This window comes from Gallinula chloropus (genome assembly GCF_964237585.1).
Source record: "Gallinula chloropus genome assembly, chromosome: 15".
Lineage (NCBI taxonomy): Eukaryota > Metazoa > Chordata > Aves > Gruiformes > Rallidae > Gallinula > Gallinula chloropus.
This window is the reverse complement of record NC_140100.1, coordinates 8,815,798-8,834,409: the sequence shown is the minus strand read 5'-3', so window position 1 is coordinate 8,834,409 and position 18,612 is coordinate 8,815,798. Positions and strand designations below refer to the sequence as shown.

Here is an 18,612-nt window from a genome sequence, read left to right as displayed (position 1 = left end):
GAATTACAGGTCTGAAGCTTTTCCACCAATACACCCTGGAAGAACCTTCCCCAAAGCCACAAGCAGAACCCGCTAATTCAGCCCATCAGTCCCATCTCAGCTGTGGGGTTGCTATGCACTTTTTCAAGCAAAAAATCCCACAGCTAACCTGTCAGAGGGCACTTTCAGTGTCAGAAAGAGAAGGACTCACAGTGAGCAGGATTATCCCAAGTCTGAGCAAGGGGAGGCAGCCAGAAAAGCCACCAAAACCCAGCCAAGGGCAGCCACATCCAACAGCAGCACAAGAAAAGCCCAGGCTGAGGCATTCACATCACTGCCGTGGTAAGAATTACTTGTTGGGGAGCCAGAGCTCTGTCTGATTCAAAGTCAGATGCTGCTCCCTACCTTGGCTTATGTCAGGGAAAACACTACATTGCCTGCAGCAGGCTGTACACGATGGAGCTGGATAGGAACGGTACCGCTCTGACAGGAGACAGGCAGGCAGGAGGTGATGCTCAGCCGATACGCTTATAAAATGCAAGATGTGCTTAACGTGAGGCAGAGATGCAGAGATGCTGCTGGGGCTTTTGACAGAAGGTGTTTGCTGCCTGCTCTCCTGCATGGCAGAACATAAAGCAGCCTGGTCTCAAGGGACATGGCTCAGAACCCAAGGATGGGTCCTGTTTCCCAAGGGGTGCCGATCTTTAACGTCAAGCCCGTCAGAGCAACAGGAGTTTACATCTACATGGCAAAGATGGCTCCAGAGCCTCTCCACCACCCCCCAGCACCTGACATTTGGGGAACAACAACATCTCAGCAGGGGCTGAAGAGAACTAGGTTTAGGGGAAGGGACTTCTGTGTCAAATGAGAGGCAAGACAATGGGAGGAGGACATCTCCAAATGGGATGATACAGAAGGGAAGTCCACCTTTTCCTTCAGAAATCCCCCTTCCCATGGGTGAGCTCAGCTCAGCAGAGCACGCTGGGCACGCAGAGCTCAGCTCTCAGTGAGTCCATCTGGGAGCAGCTCCACTCCACAAGTCTCAGCTGCATGTCTGCAGGTGAAGGATGCCACAGGCATTCCTTGTTAAACGTGTTCCCATCCACTACACATCTTCCATGATTTTTTCTTAACACTTCAGGGATGAAGGATAAAATTACTCTGCATTTCCCAAAAGAGGATCTCAAATTAGTTGCTAATCTGGCAAGTCCACCCAATCCTTACCTGTGGCAGGTGGACACTGTAATGGTTATATACAAAGAGAGGGAAGCCCAGAGAGGTTTGGTGAGCTGCCCGGAATGAGACTGTGAGCCAGCATCAAAGTCAGGTTGGAAGCCCAACTTCCCTTGTCCTCTTACAGCCACACATATCACTGCTTTATCTTCTCTTTCCAACCTTTTGTAGCAAAACACAGTATCCAAATTCCCCTCCAAGAAAGAGTTAAACAAACCCCACACAACATAAAGTGTTACCCATTCTTGTAGTTCACAGGCTGGCTCTTCCCAGACTGGTCACCTCTGCGAAAGAGCCCCAGGCTGCTCAGACAGAGCCAGCTGCTACCTCCACTGTACAGCAGTACAGATTGTCATGGATCGTTTTATTGCTGCTTTTCTTTTTCTTTCTTCCTCCCCCCAGGGCTGCATCCTCAGGAGCTGCTCCTCTGCTCTGCCCAAACCTGCTGCCTGCACCCCTGTCAGCTCCAATCAGTGCAACACACCAGGATCTGGACTTGAACCCAACATGAACCTGTCCAGGTTCCCCAGGCAAACAGCATGTCAGCAAGACCCATCCTGATCTAAAGGACTGTGAGAATGGCTAGAGAAGGTGCTGAGAAACCAGACTGCAGGAGGCTGAACAGGAAACAGATCTCACACCGACGGGCATCGGAGCCGGAGAACGAAACCATCTCTTCCTCATCTCTGTGGGCTGTGCTACCTTAGCAACAGCTTCATATTTAGAGGTGTCTGGCCAAATTCAGACCTTCACGAGGGCTGTTCTGCTTATGTTGAAGCTAAAGAACCACCAACCCTACAAGACTTGCTGCTTGCTGGTGTCAGACCACGCAGCATCACGCCACCAATGCATCTGCTTCCTCCTCCAAGGCGCAGCACAAGGGACGTGGCCGCCTGTCATCGTTCCACTTGATCACCAGCACCCAGCCACGACTGTAGAAAGGACTACCTGGTGAAGACCAGCTGAAGAGCACCTATGGACACCCTTCAGAAACATCACTCTTGTGTTGTCCAGCGCTGTTGCTCGGTCATCAGGTTTTCTGTGTCACTTCAGCCTCCTACCAAGAAGAAAAACCACTCGCTGCCATTTGTAGGCAGTTCTGGCCCAAACCTGGGGCAACAGAACCACCAAGCAGCTGTGGCAAAGTCAGCCAACAAATGGCACATCATATGAAATCACCCAGCCCAAATGGGTATTTCTGACCCATTGAGTAGTTTCCAAGGTAAAAAGAGGCACTCTCATTGCCACATTCACTTCATCACCACAGCCAAAACTCTGTGGGGCAAACAAAAAACAGGGTCACCACACTGGTGGACCAGAAAGGAGATACTGGGTGGCCTTGTGTCAGCTCCATTGAGCTGGTGACTGGGGCTCCTCTGAGGCAGGCATCTAAATCTGGCAGCACCCAGTGGGTGCTCTAGCCTTACCCAGCTTTCTGGTTGTCCGAGAGACCACTGAGGAAGCAAGGGAGAGGATTTTCTATCAAGACAACCTGACATAGGGCAGACACTGTCTTCCATCCAGCTTCCGCCAGCAATTTGCTCAAGTTCCTCTTTTTTTTTTTTTAAAGAAGAGGGATATTGCTACTTCCCCACCTCAGGGAGCCGTTATTGGTGCTTTGTTAATGATGAGCTTTTTGGTCTCTGAGAATGTGGATTATAGGAAGTACCCAAAATTGCTCTGATTTCAGTTTCAGCCTTTGTTCTCAGAGAAAAAAGCCTTCCTGTGAGGAGGACAATCGGATCCACTGGCTTGTAAAGGAAAAAAACTACCCCAAACATGCATGGAATTTGATTTCTGTCATCCTACATAAAGCATGATGAACCTGGAATTAAACCACATCTGCTCTTCAGTTTCTTTGGCACTTTATTTTGCAATTTTGCCTGGAAAGAGGCACCATAACTGCTAGTTTCCATGAGGTTTCCAGAGCTGTGGCGAAATCAAGTCTGGTCCAAGGCTTTTAGAAGAAACACATTAGCATATCCAAAACTGAGCATGGCAACGGAGCCAATACCATGCCCAAGCCCACATGCATCACTGTTACTTCTTGTCTTTTTGTTCCACTGCCAGACAAAGCATGTGAGGCTGAAACAGGAGAAAAAAGGTTCATGAAAAAAGGTCCATGAAACCCAAGAGCAGTCACATCTTCCTAGAGTTTGGACAGGGCACCTCTGTAGATTTTCTTCCCTCCAAGCAGTTCAAGTGCTTTGACCCCAATTCAGAGCTTTGGAGAAGACTTAAACACAGCTACATCACTCTGTTGCTAAAATTGCTGGGTATATTCTTACCACTTCTCTGTGTGCCAGAAGCTGAGCAGTCGGCTATATTAACACTGTAAGATGTTCATTAAAACAAAACAGTAGATAGGTACTTACTGGAGATGATGTGTGGACCTTTTCCTCTGACGTGAAGGAATTGTGTAATAACCGTGAGCAGCTGAGCGGCGAATCCCGGACATCCCACTGACACCAAGTGTCACAACCTCCTTTTAAACAAAGGCTCAGAAGTGTGTTTCCTCTGAAATAAACCACGCTGCCTGCACATGGGTCAGGGTGATCCCAAGCACAGCAACAGGCTGGGCAGGGAATGGATACAGAGCAGCCCTGAGGAGAGGGACTTGAGGGTGTTAGTTGATGAGAAGCTCAACGTGAGCTGGCAATGTGCATTTGCAGCCCAGGAAGCGAACTGTGTCCTGGGCTGCATCCCCAGCAGTGGGACCACTGAGTCAAGGGAGGGGATTCTGCACCTCTATTTTGCTCTTGTGAGACCCCACACGTAGTGCTGCATCCTGCTCTGGGGTCCCCAACATGAAAAGGACATGGAGCTGCTGGAGCGAGCCCAGAGGAGGCCATGAAGATGCTCAGAGGGCTGGAGCACCTCTGCTATGGAGACAGGCTGAGAGAGTTGGGGTGGTTCAGCCTGGAGAAGACAAGGCTCTGGGGGACCTTAGAGCCCCTTCCAGTCCCTAAAGCGGCTCCAGGAAAGCTGGAGATGGACACAGGCAGGAAGGGACAGACCAAGGGGAATGGGTTTAAACTGAAAGAGAGGTAGATTTAGATTAGGTATTAGGAAAAAACAATTTACTATGACATTGGAAGAGGTTGCCCAGAGAAGCTGGGGCTGCCCCTGGATCAAGGTCAGGCTGGACGGGATTTTGGGCACCCTGAGCTGGTGGGGGTGGCCCTGCTTATGGCAGGGGGGATGGAACTAGATCTTCTTGAAGGTTCCTTCCAACCCAGCCCAGTCTGGGACATGAAACTCATTCTCCCCACACATAAGGTAATATCTCCTGCAAACTCAGCCAAACAGAGCTTGCAGTCAAGGCTGCAACCGCTCCCTTGCTCCACCACACAGCACCAGCAGCTTGTGGGATGGGGGTTTCTTTTCTTCCCTCCTGTCTGTAGCTGTGCTGAGAAGCTTATAACTTCCCTGAAAATAATTCTGCACTCATCTCTGGATAAATACACTTCCTGCTGGTTACACATTCAGCAGTGCAGATACAGGCACGCTGGAAGTGTCACATCCACACGTGCAGGAGGCAGAGGGGATGTGGGAGGCTTGCTGAAGAGATGGGCATCCTTCCCCCCAGGTGTTCTCCTGCACAGATGAGGTAAGAAGCCACCAAGAGATTCTGCTCCTCAAGCACACTGCAGTGCTCTGGAAATGAAAGCCTCAGCAAGGAGCTAAGGAGGATGAGGTTAGTGATCCTGCAGAGCAGTGTCTCTGACCCTAGCAGGGTACCTGGGAGTTAAGCTGTTGGTGCACCTTAGGTAAGCTCCCTGCCTGGCACATCTCACCTCACAATCTCACAAGCAGGAGAAAGGAGCCATCTCCCTTCCAGCCCTTAAGACAACACATTCTCACCACATATCACCCAGCCAGGCAAAGGAACCCAAGACCACCCTTGTGCCCCCATCCTGACACCAACACCAACCACTTTCTCTTGTACCTTTCAAAGGCAAGACTTTCCCAGCTCTTAATCAAGCAGTCCTCTCCTAATGAGCACTTAGCATGCAAATTACCTTTCCTAAAGGCTATTTTGCAGAGAAGGGTTTCCTGTTGCCATCCAGTCTGCCTCTGCTGCCTTCCAGTAGCTCATAAAACAATTATTGTCCTGCTGCATTGTCGCACCTCAGCTATGGATGCAAGCAGCTGATTAGATTGATTGCTTCCACAATACCCAATTAACCCACTCACTCTGCAAATGATTGACTTAATCAAAGGCAATTAGCACTTGAATAGCTACATCAGAGAGAAAGCCAGGATTTAGTAGATGATTGAGATAAAACCTTACAGACATCTCCTTGGCCTCCTAAGGGAAAGCATCTTCATTAATGCTGGCTCAGAGCTGGAAGTACCTGAAACCTCAGGTCTCCGGTTTTAGGTGGCACAGTAAAGACAAGGGAGTAGAACCATGTGCTGACAAAGGGAACAATGCCACACCGCTACTGCTAAGAGGAAGTTGAGAAGCCTCAATGTTCCCCTTTTCCCCCTCTTCTTGCTCATGCAGGACTGGGAGCACCAACCAAGTTGAACAGACCTCAAGGACCAACTGTCACGAAACGGGAGGTTTTGCCCCTGACAGCTTTAGGCGGTCGCTCCTCGAGTGATGGGTGGGTGGATGTACAAGCTTGTCTCCCTTTACCAATCCTCTGAGCAAAGTCAAACTTGTTTTACAAAACCATCTTCAGTCCTAGTGTCTTGCAAGGTGTCTTCTCCCACGACATAAAAAAGCCACCCAGAGCGACCAGGTTTGAAGGCAGTACTACAACACAGGTGTCAGTGTCCTCCATGAGTGTTTTCCCTCTACCCAAATCAGCCAAAACTTGCACAACCAAGACAAAACCTCACCATGGGAAGGTCAAGGAGACCAACCCATGCCACCTAGATCCAAGGACAGAGATCATGTTAGATCATCCTTAGGATGTCTTAGAGGCTGAAGCCAAGCAGGGAAAGCAAACTCTCCAGATCACTGCAAAAATACATTGCCATCCTGCTTCATCTTGAGCAATGAAGTCTCAGAAATGGAAGAAGTCTGTTCTGCTACCCAGCTGCTAGGATCAGTGTGTGAAACAGAGCTAAAGACATCATTCCTATGGAAAATAAAACACAGGGCCGAGCTTAACAACACAGAGAGGTCCTGAGGTTGATGGACAGAAGATGTGGTCTGTCCCTGCACACGGTATTTAAATGCAAGGTTGGTCCCTGGGTTTCCAGCCCCTTTTTATGTCATTGTGAATACACTCGCATCGCTGGCTCACAGCTGAAAATCCAAATTGCTTCTAAGCAAAGCCCCAATAATAAAGCTGAAATCCATTAAGCCTGTGATGTTTGCCACTATTTAAATCTGATTAAAATCGTACATGACACCACTAAGCCTAACAGTCAGAAAACACTCCCGTCAGGTCTGATGTTTCCCCATGTAATCCAGACCCCCCTTCATTCACCGGGCTGTCAGCTAAAAGGAGCCATAATAAGAGATCATGTGCCTAATCCAGCTTCCTAAGCTGTTTTTAACTGGTTTCTTTAATCACATGTTACGATTCCCCGTGGAGTAGCTCTCAGGTGACAAAGACGTTAATACAGTCATTAATACTCCCAGAAGGTATCTGGGATGGGATCGCATTGCCCCTTGCGCCGCTCCGGCGCGGCAGAAACAAGCCAGGCAAGGTGCCTCTGCAGAGCCTGGGGAAGCCGTGAGCGGGGTGGAAGGTGGGAAATCAAGGCACCAGGAGGTCATAGCCTCAGGGTGGGCTTTAAGCAGCCTGGTCTAGTGGGAAGTGTCCCTGCCCATGGCAGAGACGTTGGAACAAGATGATCTCTAAGGTCCCTTCCAAGCCAGGCCACGCTGTGATGCTATGAAAGTGGTGTAAAGGATGTTTTTCCAGAAGGGATTCTCCATCTCCGCTCACCTTCCCATTCTGCATGGGAACAAATACCAGGAGAAAGCATCAAAATACACAATTCCCAAGTCTTCACCTGACTGCTGCAGGTTTAGCTTAGTGTCCACGATACAGCACATAGCCACACCCTCCCTTTTATCAGTTTACCTTATAACTAACCATCGATACCATACATCTCCCACCACAGCTGCATTATTAAGCACATGTTTCCATATTAAAGAGAAGACAATAGCTGGCTGCTGCAGAGAAACTCGGTGGTATCTGCTGGGAGATGTTAAACCGCTCTGCTACAGACAATGTCTCAGTGGAAGGGTTGTGCTACTGAGAACTGAATTCAATTTTTACTTGGAAATCAAACACTTCCCTCTTCGAGCAGCAACCCCACATCCCCACCTGGGAGCTGCTGGCTGCTTGGAGAAAAAAAAATCCAGTTACAGGTAAATAACCTTCAGGTTTGGATCTTTTGAAGCCAGACTTTTCTTATAAAAAGGCAGATGAAAGCAGAGAGGTTCCCAGTGCGATGCTCATCCCAGTTACCAGCACTGCAGGCACTCCAAGCCAGATAAAGCTTGAGAGCTGGGGGAGAAAACGCTCGGGGACAGGGACGTGGTGCTAAGTCATAATAACATTCATACAGAAGCTGTCAGAAGCTGAGGTTTGAAAGCAAAACCACTCCCAAACCAGAGACCAGGATCCTCCTCAGGCAAGACACAAACACCCCAAGTCGTCCTCAATGCAGCCAAGGCAGGGCACACACACAAAAGCCATGTGGGAAGGTGTACTGCAGCTTCCTTGCTTGGCATCTGGAGGAACCACATCCCACACCCATGGCCCCCTCCCCAACTCTGCCCATGTGTGGAGCTGGTCCTGCCTGGACCTCTGCATGGCAAGGGACAGCCCACCTACAGCCTTGCATGCAACCACAACAACTTTCATACAGAAAGGGAAGAGGTGAGACACCAAAAGACTTGGGGATGAGGAGCCTTGACACCCTCAACACGCACCGCAGACGGGCTACAACAGCCCATGTGCTGCTGAGGCTTCAGCGTGGAACAACCAGGAATTGCTGGGAACCACCTGAAGGTCTGGATTTCACAGAGGCATCCTGCAGAGCCTCAAACCACAGCCATGGGATGAGGCTGAGATGTCCTCTGAGCCCTGAATAGTTTTAGATGGTTTTTTTAACCACATGGGTAAATACAATCTCAGCCTGTGCAGCTGCTCACAGAGATCAATCCAAGCAAGGACGAGATTAATTTAATCCCCCAACAGAGCTTTTCAGAAGGCAGCAGAGAAGATCGCCGCTGACTTCAGATGGGTTTAGGACCCTCTCTCCAGGGCATCCCAGAATAAAGCATTCTCCCCACGTAGGCAGCACTGCTGTACAACCACAAATCACGGAAACCTGTCCTCACACACACATAACATTCCTCTTTGTTTGCTCTGAAGGGAAATCCAAATGGCTCTGAGCACATCTGCTGCGGTGCTAACAGCTCCTGATCGTCTATTACCCAGTGCTGGACACATTTACAGTCAGAGCAATTGCTTTATGGAGGGAATGGAGTATTTTTTAATTTAGGACTCGTTCCCTCTCCTGGCTGCTGGCTTCACAGCTGCCCCAGAAATCGGCTCGGATAGGATGCTCCAGCAGCTGTGGCATTAAGGAGGGGGTCATTCAGCAGCACAGCCACAGCCTCCAGGTTGCACGAGGGCATTTGCATACCTTGGTTCTTCTAGAACTACCACCCCCCTCCCCTGGAGCAGTACGACCCCATTTGACTAACTCCCATAATTATATAAATCAAAGCTAAATTCTAACACGAATAAATCAGTGCCAAAAACCCCCACCGCCTTTGCCAAGCTGAAATTCCTTTTTCCAGCTACTGCAATGCATAAAAGTTTGCAGATCGCTCCCCACTGAGCTGCCTCCTTGTGACTGACGTGCCACATCACTCCTTCCCTCAAGGGCTGCTCTGGTTATGAAAACAGACCTCATTGAGGTAGCTGCTGCATGCACACCTCGACTGCAGCAAGGATTTCTTAAACCCAGTCCTAGGAGGAGGCACCTCCCAGCCCAACTCTGCTGTAAGCACCCAAGAGGTGGGGTGTGGACAACTCTGCTGCTGCAGACTTCTCTGCTGCATGGGAGATTTCAAGGTGAAAACTTGCTCTATGGGGCAGATGGGGATGGAGCCAGGCGGGTGTCGGGCAGGAAGAGGCATCAGCAAACACTCACAGTTCTTGGTTGAGGTTGGTCTAAGGTTCAGCTACATCTTTGGTAAACTCCAGAGAAAGATATGACCTCACTCCGGAAATATGTTCTTTATCTGGTGAGACACAGAAACTGCCCAGCCCTGCCCAGGTCTCCCAACATAAAATGGGTCTTTAATAGAAATTTAATTAGGTTAATGCGAGTTGCCATGAAATCAGCCTTTTCCACGTGCTTTGTTACCGTGTTGCTTCCTAGTCTCTCCCTTCTCGTTAGCAGAAGATGGGGGCACCAGTCTTTTGGTCCTGCATCACTCCACAGGGAAGATGAACATACTCACTATCAACAGGGGAAGGTCCAAGACACTGAGAACCACCTTCAGAAACCATCAAAAATGAAGGAAGGGATGATTCCCCTATTCTTTCCTTAAACATTTATCATCAGAACCATGGAGAAACAGCCTGACACTTCTCCTTAGCTCTCTCCAACTAGCACAGATCATCTTCCCGCCCATAGCAGGGGGCTGGAACTAGATCATCATTAAGGTCCCTTCCAACCCAAACCAGTCTGTGATCCTGTGATGACTGTGTACAAACCCCACAGGTACAGGAACAGGCACAGCCCAAGCAACGTCCAAATGCAGCTGACCTCAAAGAGCGAAAGCTCAAGGACAGGAGTGACTCAGGGTGTACAATTGGGGTGTTTCATATACTTATGGATCTTACAGTCTGTACTCACCAGGTAGACCAACTCAGCCAGGGTGCATGACAGCCCAGGGAATCTCTCTGCAGGGAGCATCTGGAGTGCATCCCAAAACCCAGGCAGTTCATTTTGCTGCCAAGGGAACCTGGGACAGGAGGTTCTCTGAGCATCTCACCTATGAGAAACTGTACAGCTTCAGCAAAGACAACTGACCTCAAATCAACCACAAAAGAAATGTTTCTGAGTTCAGTTGAAAACTGTAAATCTCTCTGTTATGGATGATGCAGAATGAAACGGCGCTTGTTAGGTGTCCTTTTTTTAGAGAATAAAACCTAAGCACAAAGTGCTGAGAGGGGAAAAAAAGGGGAAAAAAAAAGACAAGACTAAACCCCAACTATCTAACATTTCAGGGGCCAGCCCTTTCCCCTTTCGGGAAGGCTCGCTCCCATGCTCCTCCACTGCCCCTGCAACGAGCATCGCTGCTGCTTTACTTTTCACACACGAGCTGCCGCTCTTTGGCTAATTATAGCAGCCTGGATCAGAGCTGGGCTGAAGGCAGCCTGACAGAACCAGCTGTTAAAATTACAGCTGGATCCCAAACTAGCTGTGAACATCCAGCTTTAGCTCGCGGCGGTGCTACCCCCTCCCTGGAGCTGGCTGCCTGGCTGACTACTCCTCCTCCTTCACTCTGCAGGTCCTCACCCATGATTTTGGCTGCCTAAAACGCTCCTCTGCTCTACGGGAGCTGAAGGCACCAGCGTACTTCTCTTTGCTGGATGTTTTTCTTCCTACAGCAGCTATCTGTAAAGGGAATATTGATTTATCTCCTCCCCGTTGGCTGCCACGTTCCCGGATTTCCTGGAGAGCATGACAGCAGTTGCTGGCCTCTTGCCATGGCCCAGACAGGTAGGGGAAACAATAAAAATGCACCAAAGTTGTTCCTAAAAGCAAAGCTTTTGCATTTGGAGCCTTTTCCTTTGTCTTCTGGTGGTGACTTTGTGCAGCAGCTCCTCAGCAAGGCTGGGTATCAGCACAGCATCCTCCTTTGATTCTACCGGAGCTGCGTGAGGCAGCGTTACCCTGCACGGAGCCTGAATCAGCACTTCCAAACGCTTCTGAGGGCACTGGAAAGCTGCTCCAGGGCCCTGGTCATATGATGCCCACCCTGCTGAAACATCAGCGCATCCTGGCATGGGAAGGATGCCACGTGTGGGTCCCCATCACAGGCCTGCTCCCCTCAAGGGATTAAAAATAATAGCTAGACAAACACTGTGATCTCATCCCTCTTTGCATCCTCCTCTCTAGTTCAGTTTGTTAACCAGCTCTTCCACGTGTTTTGTCTTTACTTCAGTGAAGTCCACGTGTGATGTTTAAATCAGGGCCCAGACCCGTCTGACACAGCAGCCGATGCTGTTAGCCCGGGCAGGGATTGTATCTGCTGCTGGGTTCTTCAGTGTGTTTTGTTGGATGGATCCTTTTCCTTCCAAGGGAATTAGGCTCAATATTTATTCACCCTGGAGACAAGCTGCTGTGGGAGTTTTTACTCTGCTCTGGATGAGGCTGCAGGGAGCAGGAGAGGTGACCTGCACAGCATCACTGCCACCACCCCCACTGCCTGCTCTCTGCAGGAGCGATGTCAGGGCACAGTGAGGAAGCGGCAGTCATCTGTTTTAAAGCAATGACTGTATTTCCCTCAGTCCTCCAAGAAGAGGATGGGGAAAGGTTTCTTGGAGCAAGTCCTGACAGGGGGTTGTGTAACGTTAGAGGCAGCATCACACCGGAAAGACAGGAAAAGGAGACTGAGTATCAGCAAATGGTGCCCTGTCTGCTTCAGCTGAACATACTTTTCTTAGGCTTTCCTCCTTCCTCCATTTCCTGTCTTTCCAGAGCCTTTCATCCTCCCCATCAGCCAAAAATATGGGGAGAGGAAAAAAAAAAAAGTACCCCAGCTCTCAGTCCCTCTTTTCCACATCCAAAATCCACAGCACAAGAACCGGTGCATGGTGCAGATACCAGACCTCACACCCACCGTGGGGCATCACGCCCTGCCCTGCTCCCCTGGCTGCAAACACTGCACCTGATGCGTGCCCAATGCCTACCCTGGCGAGGACGCAGCCCCACTGATGCCCACCCTACCGAGCAGCACTCAATCCAGGAGCACACGTGCTCCGCAGCAGCACCATGCCCACAGTACGTGAGATGTCCAACAGCCAGCCCCAGGGTGCAGGGAGGCGGCCCCCCAGCGCCCGCCGAGCCTGGCTCCCCGTGCGACCCACATCCCGGCCGCGGCTGATGTCAGCGGCCAGAGAACAGAAGCCTTCTCTGTGGCTCCAGCAGCATGAGAAGGAGGTTTCTGTGCCAGGCAAGGTTGCTTGCTGGATGGATTCTCATGCTTTAACCCCCTCCTGACAGCAGCACGTCAGCCTCCAGTAACCTCAGCGCTGGCTGGGGAGAACTGCAGGGTTTGTGACTTCCATCCTTACACTCACATACCCAGCCTGTGGCTAAATGCTCTTTGATTAAACCTCACTGGACCAGGGATGCTTTCCCAGCACATCTGTACAGCACCCAGAGCATTGGATGCAATCTGCACCCTTGAGAATCAAAGCCACTTTTATGCTCCTTTGAAATTAAACCAGCAATGAGGTCTGCATCTTTTTGGAGAGGGCTAGAGCCCTGCTGCCATTGAGCCTACACTCCTGCATCCCCCACCACGCTCCCTGCTGCTCCAACCACAAGAGACACGCTGGCAGAGCTGCGCCGAGCTCACAGCAGGCTGGAAAACTCAGCCAAGAAGCCAGATTCCCCTGGTGTGGTCCCTGCGTGCCACTGGCTGCGGTCCCAAATCAGTTAATCCTTTGGGACATCAAGACGGGGCAGCATCCCTGTGCTCCTCATCCAGACACGCGTCTGGCCACCTTCTGAGGTCATCTCCATTTTTGCATCTCCAGCTGCCCCAGGGTGCAAGGACAAACTTCAAGGGGCTCTCAATGTCAAGCAGAGGAGCTGCTCATGGTTTCAGCTGGGGAGAGTGAAAACACAGTCAGACTCTGGGGCTGAGCAGCCAAGGTCTTACAGAGGTCAGGAGGGGGCACAGAGCTGTAGCATGGTTCTGCTGAAGTTCAGTAAGAGTTGAACCTGGTGCATTGGTTCAGGCAAATACCGGAACCGGCTGCTGGGAATTTACTGGAAACCATGATCTAACAGAAGGCACCGGTGATGCAATCCCTGCCTGTGCACCGAGCACCAGCACACGCTGCAGGGAACTGGTGTCACGACTTCCTACCCCAAAAACATCTCCTCTGTCACATCCAAATCTCTGCTTCACAAATGCCCATGTGAATTTTCAAGCAAATTCCGAGCTACCCTGAATTTGGTGCTTTTTAACTGCTCTACCACAGATTTTTTTACTTCCATCTCTAGGTCTAGGAGGGATCTGCTTAGTGGGATGGGAGAGGGGAGCTAAGTGGTACCAAAAAGCACCTCAGAGCGAGGGATTCTCTGCAGATCTCCCACCAGCCGCACTTCCCTGAGCGCTGCAGCCCTGCATCACAACACCAAGCACTTCCCATCAAAGAGGGACAGCAGCAGCAAACACTGGAGCTTTTCTCAAAGCCCAGCTCTAATACTTGAGCCTTTCAAGCACCAGAAGAGAATTTAATCCATTTTACAGCTAGCATCAGATAGCAGCAACATTAAGAAGCAGTGGGAGCAAAGCAGCAACTTCTCTTTGAGGCTAATAAGTAGAAATAAATTAACTGATTTCTTTATATTGAAAATTCCTCTCTATGGACTAAGATCAAGGCCTGCTAAAGCTTTTGATAGCTCCTTCTGCCCATCAGGCACGTGTGCATTGATGTTAAATAGAGATTTACATCCACAGGAACTCCTGACAAACTCTTTGGATCGAGATTACAGATGCAGCCAGCGTTTTCACAAGTTCAACTGAAAAAATGTCAGAAGAGCCAGTTATAATCAGTCCTTTTCTATAGATGGTGTAAATTGAGAGTCACTGGCATCATGGGAAGGTTGCTGGGAAATGCTAGACTGGGGGGAAACTGGATTTCTAGGGCACTATTCACTTTACAGACACAATGCAGGCTGGGCTTTAAAGGCAATTTATAATTTTGCAGCATCATGTGGCTCTAAAGCTTTTACCCTGGTATTCAGAGACTACTGCAACTTAATGTTTATCAAGTGACACATCCAATCCTGCTGCTGTCACCAGAAATTCCTCTGTGGCCATCACTAGGTTCTGGGTTCATGAACACAAACCTCCAAAACTGCTTGGCAGAGATTCCTCCACCCCTCACTGCACCCAGCGAGGTACCAGAGGTTGTAAACTGATTTTACATTAACAAAGTGCTTAAGCTCTGGTTACAAACCGCTCTGAGCTGCTGCTGCAAAGCCAGTCACACCAGTCAGTGCATCTGCTCCGGGCTTGTGGAGCAGATGAGCTCCCTGAGCTTGTGCTGCAGCCCCTCCAACAGAGCGATGGCAGCTCCGTGCAGCCCCACGCTGTCACCAAAGGCTACTCACAGCCCAAGGAGATGCTGTAAGCTCACAGGGGACTGGTGGGAGGGAGAGAAGGTGGGAGGGGAAAAGAAAACCAAAGTGAAAATGTTTATATCCTTGTCAGATACACACACCACATCACCTGGTGCCATGGCCAGGTGCCCTCATCCTCACACCAGCAGCCACATATGTGTTCAGCACAGCACGGAAACATCAGTAGATACTTTCAAACACACAGCAAACCCAAGCCAGGCAAACAACCCCAAAAAGGCAGAGGGATGCTCCTGCACCCCGTGCCCTGCACCGCACTGCTGCTACGGGGCAAGCTGGGAAGGTGACCTGGTTTTGGACCACCACCACGCTCTCCCACAGCGTGTGCTGGCACCTGGCCAAAGCCTGGCGAGTTCTTGCTGATGAACTTAGAGCTGGTGGCTCTCATCAGGCAGTTTCTCTTACCACTCCCATGAGCCCCATAAGGAACCAAAGCTCACGTGACCATCGTCTGTCCATCTCCCTCCACTTTGGCTTCCCAGGATCCTGCACAATTCCAGTCAGACGTAGCTCCCTGCAGTCCCTAAACACTCTGCTCTCTCTCTTGCATATAAAGCAATCAGACAATTCACAAGTTTAAAAGTCAGCCTCAGCCCTGCTTTCTGCAGAACCACCCTTGTAGCAGGGCACTGCCTCTTTTACCTCTGCAGGGCTGTCATCTACCCTTACCTTACACTGGACTGTACTGCCATCCTGCTCTGCGTTCGTACAGTGCTTAGCACAGCATCACCTTGACCACCCGCAGCTCTTCACCGGCAAAAAGCCAGGAGAACTTCCCTGGAGTCAGTGGAAATATAAACAGGAACATCAGCCAAGGACACGGGCTGCATTTTGGGGAAAAAAAAGGATGACAAAATAATCTAGTCTGCTAGTCTGCATGAGAGAAGCTGAGATGGCAGCTGGCCAGCGTCCTGACCACACACACATTAGCTGGCTTAAATCTTCCCCAGTGCTAAAAGCAGCTCCTGATGCAGATGATAAGGCCTTCACAAGAACAGAGTTTCAATGCAACTCTTATTTAACAGGCTCCTCTCATCAGCAGTTAAAGGATGATACAGGAAGCACCTACAGCGCTTCTCCCCACTCGTGAGGAGATGGTTTCACACACCAGCCCTGTGTCATCCACGTCGAGCTGTTCCCACAGTCCCGGGGCTACAGCAGGGAAAGGCACCTTGCTGCCCATGGAACAGTTCCAATAGGAGGGAGCAATCTCCTGCATCATGGGTTTCAGGCAGCATGAACCAGCACTAGCATCACCAGAGCAATGCAGATTCACACCAGTTAAGGCAGAAATAGGGCGGGGGGAAGCTGACACCCTTGCCTCTCACACCTCTTGTAGAAGCCTGGATCTGGGAACAACCTGCTGCCATGACCTTGATACCAAGGCAGGGCCCTGAACTGAGACTTTACAGATGTCTCTTTCACCAGCATCAGTCTCCCTTTCATTTCAACCACCCTCCCCTGCAAGGGAGCTGCAGCCAAGCAAAGCTGTATTGCAGGGCAGTGATTTACTGGCACAGGCAAGTACGCGTATATAAAAGGATGCTGGAGAAAATGCCTCTCACTTGAGCTGTGTGCTCTCTTTCGCTGCTTTATCCCTGGCAGTTTGCAGCATAAAAATCTTGCTGGCTGCACAGAAGATGCTCTGGTTCACCTGAGCCTGAGGGTCCCAGCAAGGATCCACCTCCTCTCACAGGGTGAGGGAACACAGTCCCATGCCAGGCACACAGCAGACTCTGCTAGCCCCAAAGCACTATGTATAACTGCTGATTGCTCCACGGACTCTTCTAGCAGCTGTAATGCCAAACACATCACGTGGAAGTCCTACTCCTCCTCGGGCAGAGTGCCGCCATCCCCACGGACAGCAATGGGAGATGTCTTTCCCAAAAAGACCAAGCCTCCCAACATGCCTCCTGGCACCCTCCTGGCAGTAACAAGACTGCCATCAGGAGCTAAAGCCAAGTTCAAGGAGAAAACGACTCCTGTTCACTCTCATGGCCACCTGCACATCCTGTTCTCTCACCAGTCACCCAAGATGCATTAGAGAAGCTGCACCTTCACCTGTTTATCATATCAGGGCTCCAACCTTGCAAATACTGCTCCCTTTTGCTTCCTCCACACCTTCCTTGGTTAAAATAAATCCACTTGATTAAGGGGAATCAAAAGCACCAAAATGAATTAACTTTCTACAGGACTTTTGGGAAGCATTGCTGTAACTTCTGCTTATCAGGAGCAGGGGGAAATGTCCCAGCTTTTAAAAACTGATAAAAATCTTTTTAAAAATCATCACATCTTCAGTCACCCTGAGATCCAGATCTGGACTTTATTGGCAATTACTGCCATCCTCCGTTTCTAGGAGAATTCAGCACCTGTGCCCCATTAAACACTGTTAAAAGGGATAATTAGCAGAAGACTGACAGTAATTTAGCCACTTCATTTATCAGAAGGGATAAAGACAACCTGAAACACATTAATGTGAGGATCTTACAACCGGTGTTATTTGGTGCCATCGCACTACAAAGGTATCCCTTGCTGAAGGGACGTGGACCGTGGTGTTAGCCAGGATGGCTGGGGTGTAAATGTTTTGGTTCATAAAGTCTGGCTAGGGTGAACAAATTATTTAGCTGAATTAAGAGCTCCAATGTATAAAAGGGGGTATCCAAGGATCGATAATGGACCACCGAAGCATTTAATCACTGTTTAACTAATCTCCCCGCACTATCTGAACTCAAACTGAACTCCTCACACTAAAATCAATGGTGCTAATATACTCATTAACAGCAGCTCTTTTGGAGGGATGAAACCATCAGAGTTTGAAAAACTGGGGGCAGAGGAGCTGAAAGATATGAACAGCACATGGGCTTGTGCTCCAAGGCTTCCTGGGAGAGCAAGAAACCCTCCAAAGACTTCCCACAGGAATTTCCACTGCAGCCTTCTACCCAGAGTGAATGGCCATGGTGACATGTACAGCAGCATGTGGGGACAGAACCAGGACCACAACCTAGAGCCATGGTTCCCATCCAGGATGATGCTCAAGAGCTGGCTTCAACGCTCAGCGCTGCCCACCCCGGGGATTTCTGCACCTCCAAACTGCCTCTGTTCCCCAACTCTGGTTCCATCACCTCTCATCACTCTATCTCACAGGGCAGCAACTTCCCATCGGTTTGGGCACTCCACAATGCCTTTTGCAGCAGCTGTTCCTTTTGCATCCCACACTCCCTCTTATTTATAATTTGAATAAGCTGAGGAGCTTGCTGCATCCTCCTGCCAGGCTTCCCTGCCTATCTCAGCTCTGACCTGCACATCCAACAGTCCCATCCCGAGACTCATTTCTCCCCAGCCTGTCAGTTCGGCTGCAATAGCTTCTGCTTGGCATCTACAGGCTCCAGACAGTCTCTCCCCAAAGGATTTTTCTGAAAGACATTGAATTTCTGACCATGGTTTCATCTGGCTGCTGGGAAAAGGATGTTGCTCAAAACTATCCGAAAGATAGCATTTTGTTATTTTTTTTTTAAATGCAATTATTGAACAAATATCAGAATGCAAAATTGCCCCCGGGATGGGAAAATGGAATTAAATCTTCCAACAAACATGAGAAAATGGATAGGGACGTCTCTATTAGCAACAAAACGTTTCATGCTTAGAAACTGGTAATCTAACGCCGCTCCGGGGAATTCAGTGTGGTGAGAAAAAACAGCTGAAGCCTTAGAGAGAAAAAGAGATATACATACATGAAGTGAGAGTGTGGGGTGGGCAGGAGGGTGTCCTTGCATCAGTCCCACCTCGGTGCGCTGAGGATGTGGTTTGGGAGGTCATCAGTGGAAAGTAAGGGACCAGATCTCTGCAGTTCCCAGCTGCGCTGAGCCTGGGGTACCCAGGCACAGGAGGTCCACCCCACACAGGGTGTGTCCTCCAAGCTGTTGGTGTGGTCACTACGGGGTATCGGCCCCTACAAGCAGTGAGGAGGGCAGAGGTGGGTTGTGTGGCATGGCTGAGCTGGTTCTGGGGGCACCGAGCTCC

At 49.9% G+C, this 18,612-nt stretch overlaps 1 protein-coding gene across 1 annotated transcript in view; it reads right to left on the bottom strand.

The window, feature by feature from the left end:
- ADAP1 (ArfGAP with dual PH domains 1) overlaps positions 1-18,612 on the bottom strand; it is a gene marked incomplete at its 5' end in the record, with an annotated part of 50,061 nt that overhangs the window by 8,998 nt on the left and 22,451 nt on the right. The window lies entirely within an intron of this gene.